The 13,664-nt window shown below is 49.3% G+C and overlaps 1 pseudogene; it reads right to left on the reverse strand.

The window, feature by feature from the left end:
* Positions 1 to 13,664, reverse strand: part of LOC129132018 (uncharacterized) — a 234,639-nt pseudogene that overhangs the window by 201,031 nt on the left and 19,944 nt on the right.

Genomic DNA, 13,664 nt, shown 5'->3' on the forward strand with positions numbered 1-13,664 from the left:
CCCAGTGTGATCTCAGCATAATCCCAGTATGATCGCAGGATGGAGTCAGTACAAACTCAGTACAATCCCAGTATGATGCCAATAGGATGTCAATACAAAGCCAGTAAAGTCCAAATCACTCCCAGTATGATCCCAGTATGATCCCAGTATGATCCCAGTATGATCCCAGGGTCCATCAGTATGATCACAGTCTGCCCTGGCATAGCAATATGATCCCAGAATAATGTCAATACAAACCCAGTACAGACCCATCATGATCCCAGTACGATCCCAGTATGATGTCAGTACAAGCCCAGTACAGCCCCAGTCACTCCCAGTACGGTCCCAGTGCAGCCCAGTCCCTGGCAGTGCTGCCACTGCTGGGATCCCCCAGCCCTGTGTGCGTTCCCCCCTGGCGGATGTGCCGGGAGGAGCCCCAAGGGCTGGCAGTGGCCAGGCAGAGTCCCCAGCAAGGCCCAGTTTGGATGTGCAGCCCCCAGTTTGCCCAGTTTGCCTCGCCTTTGGCCCGGGCCGGGTTCCCCCCGCCCGCAGCGGCTGGGAGCAGCCGAGAGCCCCGCGCTGCCCATCCCGACCTGTCCCGGCTCCATCCCCGCTCCTGCCGTGGGCTGCGAGGGCTGTGGGAACGGGGCACCGAGGGTGTGGCTGCTGCTGGGGGAGCAGGAGGAGGCAGGGAAGGGCAGGGATGAAGGGGGAAAAGGAGGTGGGGCTAGGGGGGAGGAGGACGGGGAGGGATGGAAGAGGAGGGATGAAGGTGGACAGAGAGCAGCAATGGAAGGAGGAAAAGGAGGTGGGGTTAGGGAGGAGGAGGAGGAGGAGGAGGAGGAGGAGGAGGAGGGACAAAGGCGGATCAAGGCTGAGCTGAGGGAGCCAGGCCCTCGATCCCTGCCTGGCTCCCTCAGCTGAGACTTGATCCGCCTTTGTCCCTCCTCCTCCTCCTCCTCCTCCTGTGGGATCATCACCGCCCCCATCACGCTGGTGAACGGGGAGGGGGAGCTCGGTCTGGATATCCTGGGGGGTCCCTGGGTTGGGTTTTTGGGGGGATTTTGGAGAATTAAGAAGTCCAAGGCTGAGCGGAAAAGGCCCCTTGGGGGGGACATCGGGGGGTGGCGGTGGTGGCTGCCAGCAGAGGCAGCCTGGAGGAGCAGAGCCCTGTGTGCCCCAGGAGCCCAAAGTGGGGAGCCCAGAGAGGGGGGAGCGCCGCCATTGGCGGGAGCCTCGAGAGCCTGGAGAGGGGCAGGGGGGACTCCTTGGAGCTGCTGCAGCCCAGAGCAGAGAATGAGGGGAGAAGGGAGCCTGGGAGCCCAAACAGCCCCAGCATCCCGAAATGGGGAGAGCGAAGCGGGGGCAGCTTTTGGGATTGCTGGGACTGCCAGCAGCCTGGGCAGGGCGGGCACCGAGGAGAAGGGGGACCCTCAATCCAAGCGTGACCCCAGCAGCTGGGACAAGGGGGAACCCCCGAACACCAGAGGGGAGGGACCAGGGACAGGGAACTCCTGGGTGGCTTTTTCAGGGCTGAATCTTGGTGTTTGGGAGGTGTTTCTGGAGCCCAGATGGCCGCTGACTTGTAGAGATGGAGTCGGGCAGAGGGACCTTCAAACTCAACCTGTGTTGGGGAAGATGAAAAAGGAAAGCCTTATAAATATGATTGTCTGGCAAAAGATTTTGACAATATAGAAACTATAAGCAAGACTGAAATCAAAGCAAGCTTTGAGATACCTCAGTTAGTGAACAACTGGAAAACAATGGTGTGGCTGGCTGAAGGTAATCCCCTTTTGATGGAACAATTCCCTCTGCTTGCAGACAGATCCAAGGGTCAGAGCAGACCCTACTAGCTCAGCAGAAGGGGTCCAAAGAGGAGTTTTTACGGTTTAAAATGTAACACAGTCTGGTGATGTAGTGATTCTTACAGGCTGTATGTAAATGCTATAGGATTTGTATCTTGTACTAGATTGGTTAGTGAGAAATAGAATATTCAACAAAGAAGAAGATTTATTGTATTGTAACAGGAACCTTCATCTCTTATGCTCTTCCCCTCTTACTCTCTTACCCTCTCATCCTCTCTACCCCTCTCTTCTCTCGGGCCTGCTCCAGCTGTGCCTGGCAGCTCCAAGCAGGGCCCTGCACCCGGGCCCTTTGCAATAAACCGCAAGTTCCAGGGCCTGGCTGCAGAGATCTCTCGTCTCCGTCCGTCCCGACCGTCCTACCCCCCGACGCTCCTACAAACGCGCTCATCCCTTGTTTTCGCCAAACCAGGATTTCCCATTGCAACCCCAGGGAAGATGCGAGGAAGAGGGAGATGCCCCGGGACACTGAGGTAGGTGAGGAGGAAGTCAGTGCCCCTTTCCCCTCTGTGCTGCTCCATCTCCCAGCCCAGCAGGGCCCCCGGCTGCAGCTCAGCCCTGGGGGGATCTCCTTGCCCTTGCCTGTGGCACGGAGGCAAATCCCATGCTGTCCTTGTCCTTCCTCCCCCAGAGCAGGAGCTGAGCATGGAGAGCAGGGAGGACAAATGCCCGCAGCAGAACCTGGTGGCAGAGGCCGTTTTGAGCGGCTCCACGGCACAGGAAGCCAACGGGGAGGAAAAGGCCCGGAGCTGCCGCACGAGGAGGGGCTGCAAACACAGATGGCGGGGATGTGAGGGGGAAAGAGCCAGCCTGGGCCGGGAAGGCGGCCGGAGATGGAGCCAGAGCTCGGAGCTGGTGCTCCATGAGCAGCTCCATGATGGGGAGAAGCCCCACACGTGCGTGGAGATTGGGAAGAGCTTCAGGTGGAACTGCGACCTGATTGTGCACCAGAGGATCCACACTGGGGAGAAGCCCTACGAGTGTGGGGAGAGTGGGAAGAGATTCAGACCAGCTCCCATCTCCTCCTGCACTATCGGATTCACACAGAGGAGAGGCCCTTCCAGTGCCCTGACTGTGGGAAGGGATTCAAGCACAACTCCACCCTCGTCACCCACCAGCGCATCCACACAGGGGAGAGGCCCTACGAGTGTCCCCAGTGTGGGAAGAGCTTCTCCAGCAGCTCTCACTTGACCCAACACCAACAGAGGCACCGGTAAGGGAAGCCCTGTGAGTGCCCCGAGTGCGGGCAGAGCTTCGTGCGTTGCTCCAGCTCCATCCCCCACTGGAGGAGGCACTTTGGGCACAGCCCTGGTCACTCACATTCCCTGTGATCCATGTTGGGAACACACCTGGCTGCTTAGCCCTTTGGTTTGGCCTTAATTTTCCTCTGCTTCACCTTCATCCTTGAAAAACACCCCAAACTGGGTTAAATGAAGGAAATTGATTGAATATATCTGCAGTTCCATAATTTCTCAGTTGTTTTAGAGGAAATTTAGGATTTGGGGACACGTTCTGTGTGGAATGCTGCTGTTGCTAAGAGGCAGGAATTTGATCTCATCCTTCTTGTGTTGCTAAGAACTCCTCCCCTGACCCAAACCCCAACTCCACCCTTGGGATACCCTATAAAAACCCCACTGCCCTGCCTTTGCCCTGTCTTTGGGGGGTAAGAAATGGATTCCCAGAGGATCAGCCATTTTCCCACTGGATTCCCAAAATTTCAGCTTTTCTTCTCCTTCTCCTTCTCCTTCTCCTTCTTCTCCTTCTTCTTCTTCTTCTTCTTTTCTACTTCTTCTTCTTCATCTTCTAAGGGAGGAGGTTTACAGTTTCCATTTCAGTGGAGGCTCCTGAAATGGGGAGACACTCCCAAAGACGGGACATGTAAAATAGTTCCTGAAATATGTAGATGAGTTTGTCGATATGCATGAGGGTCTATGAATATGCAACAGACTGATGGAATTAAAACCAGATTAATTAAGGGGTGTCCCCGGAAATAACTCGGAGGTCTCAGTGGCCATAACAACCTTTGCTGGATGGTCCTTGTCTCCCATGACATCAGCCTGTTGCATATTCATAGACTTTTTGCATATCCATAAACTACTTTACATATTCCAGGAGCAAAACTGGCTTCATCCTGTTTGGGGGTCCCACCCCCCTTCCAGCTCAATTTGGGGTGTCCCATCCCCTTCTCAGCTCAATTTGGGGGTCCCACCCCCCTCTTTTCCCCTCTCTCCTTCCCCTTTCCAATCGTTCCCCCAGTCCCCTCCCCTGTGTTTGGTTTTGGGGGCTCCAGGCCCCTCCTGCTCCGTTTTGGGGTCCCGACCCCGTTTTGGATTAATTTGGGGCCCCCAGCCCCTCCTCAGGGTCACCTCCCCCCGCTCCCCAAATTCCGCTCCTGGCAACTGATGAGTCATCAGCCAGACACGCTCTGATTGGCTGGAAATTACCCCGCGCAGTCTCTGATTATTGAACGCAGTGAGAGGCCTTGACTGTGCCTGGCAACTGATGAGTCAGAGTCGGGCCGGGCGCTGATTGGCTGAAAATCGCTGAGCAGGGCCAGTGCTCTGAGTTTCTGCCCAGCAACTGGATTGTCATCAGTACTGCGCGTTCTGATTGGTCGGGATCTGTTATGGCGTGAGGACGGGAGGAACTGGGCTTACTTGGGGTTTCTTTGGGTTTATTTAGGGTTTGTTTGGGGTTTATTTATGGTTATTTATGGACTATTTGGGGTTTATCTTGGGTTTTACTCGGTTTATTTCTATTTATTTGGGGTTCTTTGGAATCATTTGGGCTTCTTTGGGTTAATTTGGGCTTATTTGGAATTATTTGGGGTTCTTGGGGTTTATGTTGGTGTATATGTTTTTTTTTTAGGTGTACTTGAAATCATTTGGGGGTTTTTATGTTTAATTTGAGGGGGTTTTTTGTTTTTTGGGGTTATTTGGATTTGTTTGGGGTTATTTGGAAGACTTTTAGGTATTGTTTGGTTTTTTTTAGGGTTATTTGGGGTTTATTTCGAGTGTTTCGGGGTTATTTGGGTTATTGGGGGTCATGTGGCTTCAAAAAATCAGGGAATGTTTCTCCTTCAAAAAACGGGAATTTTTCCTTAATAATCTGAGAGGTTTTCCCCAGAAAACCAGGAATGTTCTCTTAAAAATCCCGGACTTTTCCCAGCCAATAGCAGACGCCCCGCCCCAAACCAACCAATCACCTCCCCTCAGGAACACCGGCCTCCCCGTGCGCCAATCCAACCAATCACCGCATACCTCTCGTCAGATACGCCCGCCTCTGATGTGCCAAACCAACCAATCACCGCAGGTATCCCCTCAGCAATGCCCGCCTCTCTCGAGCTGAACTAACCAATCACCGCGCACCTCTCCTCAGCAAAGCCCGCCTCTCCCGCCCCTCTCCTGTCAATCACCACGCCCTCTACGAAAACAACCAATCACCGGGCGTCTTTCCATTGCAACTCCTGCCCTCCCCGCGCCGCTCCAGCCAATCAGAGCCGAGCCTGAAGCGGCGCCCCCTGACCCCGGGGCCGGGCATGGAGCGGGCGCCCCCCTTCCACCTCCTCCGCCCCCCGGGACCCCCTCGGGGACCCCCGGGAGCCACCCCGGGCTCGGGCGGGTCCTGCGGGAGGCGCTGGAGAGAGCAGGGGAGGCGCTGGGAGAGGACGGGGGGCTCCGGGAGCTGCTGAGGAGGCGCAGGAACAGGTGAGGGGTCCTGGAGGGGTCGTAAGGGGAATTTGGGGAGGGGTCTTGAGGACGTTTGGGGGGATTTGGGGAGGGTCTGGGGGGAACTTGAGGGGGTTTTAGCGGGGTCTGGGGGTGCTGAGGGGGCTTTGGGGGGGAATTTGAGGAGGGTTCTTCGGGGGGTGTCACGATCCGTCCTAACAGACGGGTTTCGTGATGGTTCATGGATTTGATCTCAGGGTGCAAAAAGAACCAACACGGTACAAGGGGGTTTGCAATGATAATCGAAACAAATGCACCTTTATTGAATGACCACTGCAAAATGTGAGAGAGGGATTAAGGGAGAGAAAAAGATAGAGGAAGAGAGAGACAAAAGAGAGAGAGAGAGAAAGAGAGAAGGGATAGAGCTACAAACGTAGAGACGAAGTCCTTTGGTCCAGTCCAGTCGAGGATCCGCCTGTTACGTCGGGGAGATCTCAAAGTCTCTGGCTAACTCAGAGGTTTTTATTATGATAACTCTATTGGAAATTGCCGGGGAGGGGGGGAAACAGATACAATAAGGAATAGATGTAACAGGTAGTCCATGTTCTCAGCAGTAAACGAGAGCCATTGTCTTCTTGGTCCAGCGGTCACAACCTGCAGGCAAACATCTCGCTTTGGTCAGCTTGCCTCCCCCACACACCTGCCCCGGGCTGGGGGTTTCAGTGCCAGTCCTTGGAAGGAGCAGAGGGGCCTTTTCACATGGGGGTTTCATGTCTCACTCCTTGATGAAGAGGCTCCTTACATCTCAGTCTGTCTGTCACAGTGGTTGTAAAACAGGTGAGGGTCTTCTGTGGGGGGCCCACCCAGAACTCAGGAGATGTCCAGCCAGGCCGAGAGGTGGGACAGCTCCCAAGGCTGTTGTTGCAAAAAGGGCACGGTGCTTCCTTCTTCTTCTCATTGAGCTCAGTGTAGCATACAGCAAACAACACCTGTGAAAACAATAACCTAACATTGTGCTCTCAGGTCTCGAAGCCTTTGGCTTGTGTAACTTTCTCCTACAAAGCCCGAGATTTTCAGTGGTCCCCAGTGACGATCGTGAGGCAGATGAGGGATATTTCAGACAGACTCTCACACGACCCCGTGACTCACAATTGTCTTGAAGGGATCGTCATCAGCAGGGCTCTGGAGTGTTGCTGATAGGTCTTCATGACTCGCTGTACGTTGGTAGTAGAACCCGGAAAAATAGGGACAGCATGACAGAGAGAGAGAGAGAGAGAGAAAGGAGGAAAAGAAAGGATAGGAAGAAGAGGGAAAAAAAAAAAGAGAGACAATAAACAAACATAATTAATATTGATCACAACAGTATCAATTTTATAACTATTTTCAAATGGTGAATTAATTAAAATAGTATTATTTTTATAACCATTCTCAAATGGTCAAAACAAATCACAAATATCAAAAGCAAAAGCAATAAACAAATCATAATATAAGCACTAACTTTAAAATGATTTTCTAAACCAATTCACTAAAAATCAAAAGTAATTCCCACAAAATCATAAATGGAAATTAGGATTATTCCAAAACACATATGCTTCATTCATAATTGCCTTGTGTCAAAGTCTTGGGGATGTTCACAGTGCACAGGACATCAGCCAAGTTGTGTGCATGAACTATAGACGTCAATCTTGTCAGCTGTTTCATGCTCCAATTCATAACGAATGGGACTGCTGATAAAATAAAACCAAACAGAATTGGTATCAAAAGGATAACAATGGGATGACACAGACTGCTCAGGACACCCGTGGCAGTAGGAGACCACCTAAAAGAGTATCCCACCCCCTGTGCTTGGCATCTTTCTCCACCCATTCCATGACATGGGGTATCTGTCTCACATTGTGATGAACAGTCACCAGGGCTTTCTGTGCGTTTTTCTCAATCTTCTCAAGGATTTCAACTAAGTCTTGATGGAGCAGCAGTTGTCTTACCAAAGTGAGATCCATCCCAATAGGAGTAGGCATCAGTTTGTGAATCAGTGGGTAGTTGGATTGCAATAGGTAGTGAGAGGTGAACTGGAGCTTCATAAGAGAAATCACATCCTGTAATCTTGGTAAAGTTACAAGCACAAACATTTGAATAATTTTTAGTATCTACTACAACATTCTCTACAAATACAAAATCACAAGCAGGTCTGAAGCATGCACATCTATTGCCTATATATATAAGGACTGTTTCAGAAGTCTCATTAGGATGAATTTCAAAATGACAGATATTTTGCTCTGTGTCTAAACAAATGTCTTGAGCCATGATTGCATTGCTTTCACAGATGAACCCTTGTTCTCGGACAATACAAGATTCTAAATTAACATTTTGCCATTTCTCACCAATTTGACGGGCCCATTCCCAATGCTCATAAGGATAGAGAACAGCTCCATCAGGATTCAGCCCTAATGCAATCATAGGAAATATCAAATGCACGGAGGCATTACGTATGGTTAACACAAAAGCCATGGCTGTGTTTGTAATGGGATTGTAAGTAAAATTCACCAGGTTCCACCAGGATTGGAATTCTCTTTCAAAATCAGTGGCACTGTCCCAAATTATTTTCCCAATTTCAGTAGGAAAAGTGCCTTCTTCACCTTCTCTTATCATTGAGGCAGCAACTGACTGCATCCACAATTGTGCCTGGATACAGCTGAGAGCCAAAGAAATGTTGTTTTGTGTAGCACCGAGTGCATCATTTACCAATTTGTGGTCATTTACATTTACCTTTTCCCAATTTGTCAAAATGTTTGATAGCAGCCACTGGTGTGTTCCTAAAGCCAATGACTGCAGTAGTTGTTGTAACTTGGTCAAATCTCTAGTTGTAGCAGCCAATTTTATTCATCAATACTTCTGAATCAATACTCTTTAGAATTCCCAATCCTGTTCCCACAACACCGGTTATGTCTCTTAGCGTCCGTCTTTTAAAAGAGTTCCGCTTTTGCAACCAGGTCATCCAACCCTCAAAGGAAGTTTGCAAAAAAGGCGAACAGGCCGGCTGAATTTCTGAGACATTACTTTGCATCAGCAATTTGACTTGTTTAAGAGAACCATGCTGGATTGAACAGTATTTGTTGTTGTCCTGTTTTCCTAATTATATCTGGTCCATTTTCAAAAATTCTTGGGCTAAGCATAAGCGGTGGTTGGGCTGGAGTGGTGGTGGTGTAAATTGTAACCAGTTGGGCTATAGCATTTACTATAAACTTAAAATGTAGGCCCTACAGGCCTACACTTTTTGGACCAAAGACAAACCACTTCTATGGTTTGTGCTAATGTAAAATTGTGCCAACAATCCTGTAAGCTTGGGTGCGTACAAACCTTTTCATGCTTATTTGTTTGATCTGTCAAAACACCGATTGAGGTTGCGGTTACTATGGGTAGTTCCGTTAATCATTCGGATCCTATACTAATTTTTTTCCCCACTATCCCTTGAAGCTGCCAGGTTTTTTGGTTTTCCCATTCCTGCCTAGTGTATATCTGATTTTCATGCATAATGACAGTTGATAGGTTTAAATCCCTCACGTTTCCCATGGATCTGGAAAAATGAAAAAAAGCCTGGGACCAAGGCCATTCAGTATCAAGTTGACTAAGGGTGCTCTCAGTCCTTTCTACCCACTGGGGTGTGACTACTGTACTCAGTGTGGACTTTGTTATAGTGTTTATCTTAAATTTGTAAACCAGGCCTTTTAAACTTTATGGATTTGTCAAGTTATTTTGCCAACGGCGTGTCACATAAGTTGGTTTGGCTAAAGTAAAATTATGCCAGCAGTCAGTTGATTAATTTCTACAATCCTTTGTAATTGCATTGTTGGTTCTGGGTTAAAGTGTAGTTACCAACGTACTCCTGCCAGCAGCACAGAGTGAGGGGAATTTGTTTGGTACACTCCCACTTTGTCGTAGGACACAGTTCTGTTGTAGGGATGTGCAAATAGTTTTTTCCATCTGGTTCTAAAAAATTTCCAGCACCTGCAATGGAGGTGGCTTTCTCATAGAGAGATCCTTCCACTTTTCTGCACGCTACCACAATCGACTCACCAATTGTTCCAGTTAGGGCTCTAGTCCAGTCCTTCTGATCCCATCCCCACTCACTTGGGCGATATATCTCAGAATCATGCAGCACTATAGGCTCTAGGTTCAGGTGGTGACCCTTGGGATATGATCCTAGAACATTAGTGTGATGGATGGTAGCTTCAGACCACGACCACTCAGCAGGATTCTGTCCACGGAATTGTGGTAGGATGCAGAAAAGTATCACCAGTGTTATCATGGTTCAGATGATCCTCATGTCCCTCAGGGTTCTTCTGTAAAAGTAAACACAACAGAATCCTGCCACTAAGGGACAGAAAAAGTTAGAATGATGGAATTATCCAGTGTGTATTTATCCGATGCTCTCTCCCTAGAGCATCAGAGGCTACCCATGCATGTTTATTCAGAGGGGTTTTTAGCACTAGTGGTAGTTCCCCTACAGTAGGGAGGTCCATCAGAACAGGTTGTCCAGGGTAATATGCTGGAATCTTGAAATCATCTGGTCTCCCTAGAGAGGCAATTATGCTTGGAGCTATGGGGCAAAAGGCAGTGATTTTGGGACACCCATTTACCCCCCCATCTGTCATTCACACTTTTCACAGCTTCCCATAACTGAACATCCCAATTTCCCTCCTCTGGTTTCAAAAGTCATTCCAAAAGACCATTGGTCCTTTCCACGATCCCGTTAGCCTGAGAGTAGTAAGGGGTATGAAAAGTCCATTTAATTCCTTCATTTTTTGCCAAATCCTGTACAATTCTAGCAGTGAAGTGGGACCCATAATCAGATTGAATTTCCTGTGGTTTTGGGAAAATTCCAAACCATCCCTGCAATGCTTTAACAGTATTATCTCCTGTAGCTCTTTTAAAAGCATTGGCCTGGACCATCCCAGATACAATTTCTACTCCTACCAGCACAAAGTGTTTAACTCCTGACTTCTTAAAGGGTCCAATATAGTCTACCTGCCACGCGTCCCATAAGCCTTTACCCTTTCTGAAATGCAGAGGGTCATCTTCCAAAGGATGTCTCTCCAGTCTCCAGTCTGCGATTGCTCACAGGTTGATACGCATGTTTTACACCTTTCCTTGGTGACAGGCAAATGCTGGGCCAGAGCTTCCTTGTACAAATCTTTCACACCTGTGTGCTGTCTTTTTACATGCAGCTATTCTAATAGTTTGTGAGAACTCAGCACATCGCTCCCGATGTCCAGAGATGCCAGGAGAACCCTTGGGGGTCTCGGAAATCCTGGAATGTTGCCAAGAGTGCTTGGTGGCTTGATTTTGATCCATCCACAGAAGTGACAGCAGTTTGAGGACATGAGAATCACTTTAGAGTGAAGGGTGTAAAAGGGACACATTTATAGAGTGAAATATAAACTTTAAGGTTTTTGGTACAGGGAGGTTATGGAGACAAGATGGGGGGATCAGGGCGTGTCTCGTCCTTCTTCTTTCTTCTTCTTGTCTTCCATCTCCTGTGGTGATGTTGGCACTTGGGGATTGGTTTATGGTGAAGGTGTACTTGCTAATATGGGTGAAAAGTATTGGAAAATAAAAGTAAATATCATGTACGTAGATTTTAGTATAAAAAGACATGACCGCCCCGTGGGTGGTCAGAGTGCCCTTGGCTGCCTTGCAGATCAGACCTCTGTTGGGCAGACAGAAAATTTTGTAGATAAGAAACAATAAACAATCTGAAGATCGAAAAGCTGAAGAGTCCAGACTCATCCTTTGAAGTGCGTGCCACCCAAGAACCACCCTACCCGTGTCGGGGCAGAGACAGAGAGCCGAACCCGACAATAGTTGATCCCAGTCCTCTGTAATTTGTTCTTTTTCAGGGGACTTAATCTTGCTAAATCATCAGCTTTATTTTTCCACTCTCCTGCTGGATTTCCATCTGTCTGGTGAAAGGCTGCCCACCCCAACAAAGTTCTCTTGGCTTGTGATGTTTAAAATTTCTTGCCACTTTTCCTTTTGCCATACTGGAATTCTGTTACCTTCCCAATCATTTTGCTGCCAAAAAGGAAGCCACTCAGTACATCCTTTATACACAGCATAGGAGTCCGTGTAGATGCAGACAGGAGAGGTATTCTGTACCTCATGTTGGAAAGCACTCCAAACAGCTCTCAGCTCCCCAACCTGAGCACTGCCTTCTCCCTCGATAATGATTCATTCACCAGAGGAAATGTGGTGGGCTGCTTCCCTGTATCTCCACACCTTCCCCTCCTGTTTAGCAGAGGCATCAGGGAACCAAGAATTTGCTGATCGTTTGGGGGAGAAAGGAGGGGCTACTTTAATTACAGAGGCAGGTTTGTCATGGCTGCTGCCCAAATTCTCAGTTTCTTGGATCGCTAAATTTTTTACAGCTCCTTCTGTTATTGAGAAAATGTTACAGTAATGTTCAATCTGAGCATACCAGTTTGCAGCTGAGGCCCTTTGGGCCACCCTGTCGGCGGGGGTGGGGTGGGGGGTCCCAGTAGTGACTGTCTTAATAACTTTGAAAGGGCCTCTCAAGACAACTGGTTGTTGTTGTGCAATTTTTCCCACTTCTATGAGAGCTAAGCTAACCACAAACAATCCTTTTTCCCAGGTAGTGTATCTTTTCTCAGCATCTTTGAAACCACAGGAATAGAAACCAACAGGCCTCCTCGGTGTTGCCACCACTTGGGGCGTGGCGTCCCGGGTCAAGGACGGCTCGGTGGCAGCACCTTTGCCACACAGACCAAGTACACGCACTCACCAATGTGGTGGATGGTGAAATGGTAACTATTTCTAACTGGTTTTTAATAAACAATGCTAACTTCTTTGAAATATAAGGTCCAAGATCAATAATAGGGCCTAATAAGGTAGAACCAAGGGCAATCAGTCATGGGGGCTGACTGAACCATGACTTAGGATATCTTTGCAGGACTTCCTCAGTTTTTTGGCTGATAGTTGTTAACACAGTTGACGATTTGAAATCATACATTTACCACAGCACTGAACTATCCTCCCAGAGTCTGCGACAGCTGACCTTAAAAGAAGAGTGATGTTGAGAACTCATGTCTGGATTCACGTTTCTCCAAAACTCCCTTTGAACCTTTTGACGCAGAAAAACTCTGGGCTGATTGGCGATCATTCCATTCAAGTAGAGCCAGAACCTGGCCAGAGTTCGAACTCTACTTGATGGATACCACTTAAAACAAGACTTTCAAAAACATTTATGTGAACCATGACTGATAACATTTTTGTTGAGCTTTTTTCCCCCAGTCCTTCTCTGCGCCGGCCACTCCTTTAGTTTGGTCACTGAGTTTTTCACGACCCCGGTATGGTCTGCCATCGGGCTGCTTGATGATTCGTCACAGCCTTTAGGAAGCGGGGTATACGGGCCATGGGGGCGTCTGAGGATTCAGTCCTGCAAAACAAGCTTTACAAATTTCATTAGTTTTTGCCCTGAAGGTCCAGTTTTATCGACTTAAGCGGGCACCATTTAATTTTACTATTTTTCTTGACAGCTGTGTACCCTCGCCCTGTGAGTACCAGCCTCCAACCCGTTTCCCATTCTCCTAACTAATTTTTAATCATGACTTGTGGGCCTTCCTCTAGTGCCCGGGTGGCCCAGTGCCTCTGGGCAGGACTTTTTGTCTCGTCTCCCCTGGGGAACTGATTTAAAGCCAGCAGGGTGGTTGCTAGGATGCGCGCTTGATCTTTTGGCCGGATGGAATTGGTAAAACCCTCTGTCAGGCTTCGACCTCGCCCCTTTGTCTTAGCATTGGGCTGCTCCCTCCCTCTAGGCTTGCCCCGCCTCCTGCTGGGGGAGGCCAGTGCCTTGTAATGAGATTTCCACCCCATGCTTCAAGCGGCGTCAGCTCCCCCTCCATGTCTTTTCCTTCCTTTTTGCCTGCGCGTGTCTGCGCTGTCCTGCAGACCTTCTCCGTCTCTGCCGATCACGCCCGTGTCCGCATCCCCCCCTTCTGGGGCCCACCCCCCGTGGCCCGTAAGGCGGAGGCCCCACCCAGGCTCCCTCGGACTCTGAGTCAATGGCAGCGCCCCGCGCCTCCGAGTCAATGGCGGTGCCCTGCGCCTCCAAGTCAATGGCAGCGCCCCGCGCCTCTGA

Source organism: Agelaius phoeniceus, chromosome 27 (assembly GCF_051311805.1).
Source record: "Agelaius phoeniceus isolate bAgePho1 chromosome 27, bAgePho1.hap1, whole genome shotgun sequence".
In the NCBI taxonomy this organism is placed as follows: Eukaryota; Metazoa; Chordata; class Aves; order Passeriformes; family Icteridae; genus Agelaius; species Agelaius phoeniceus.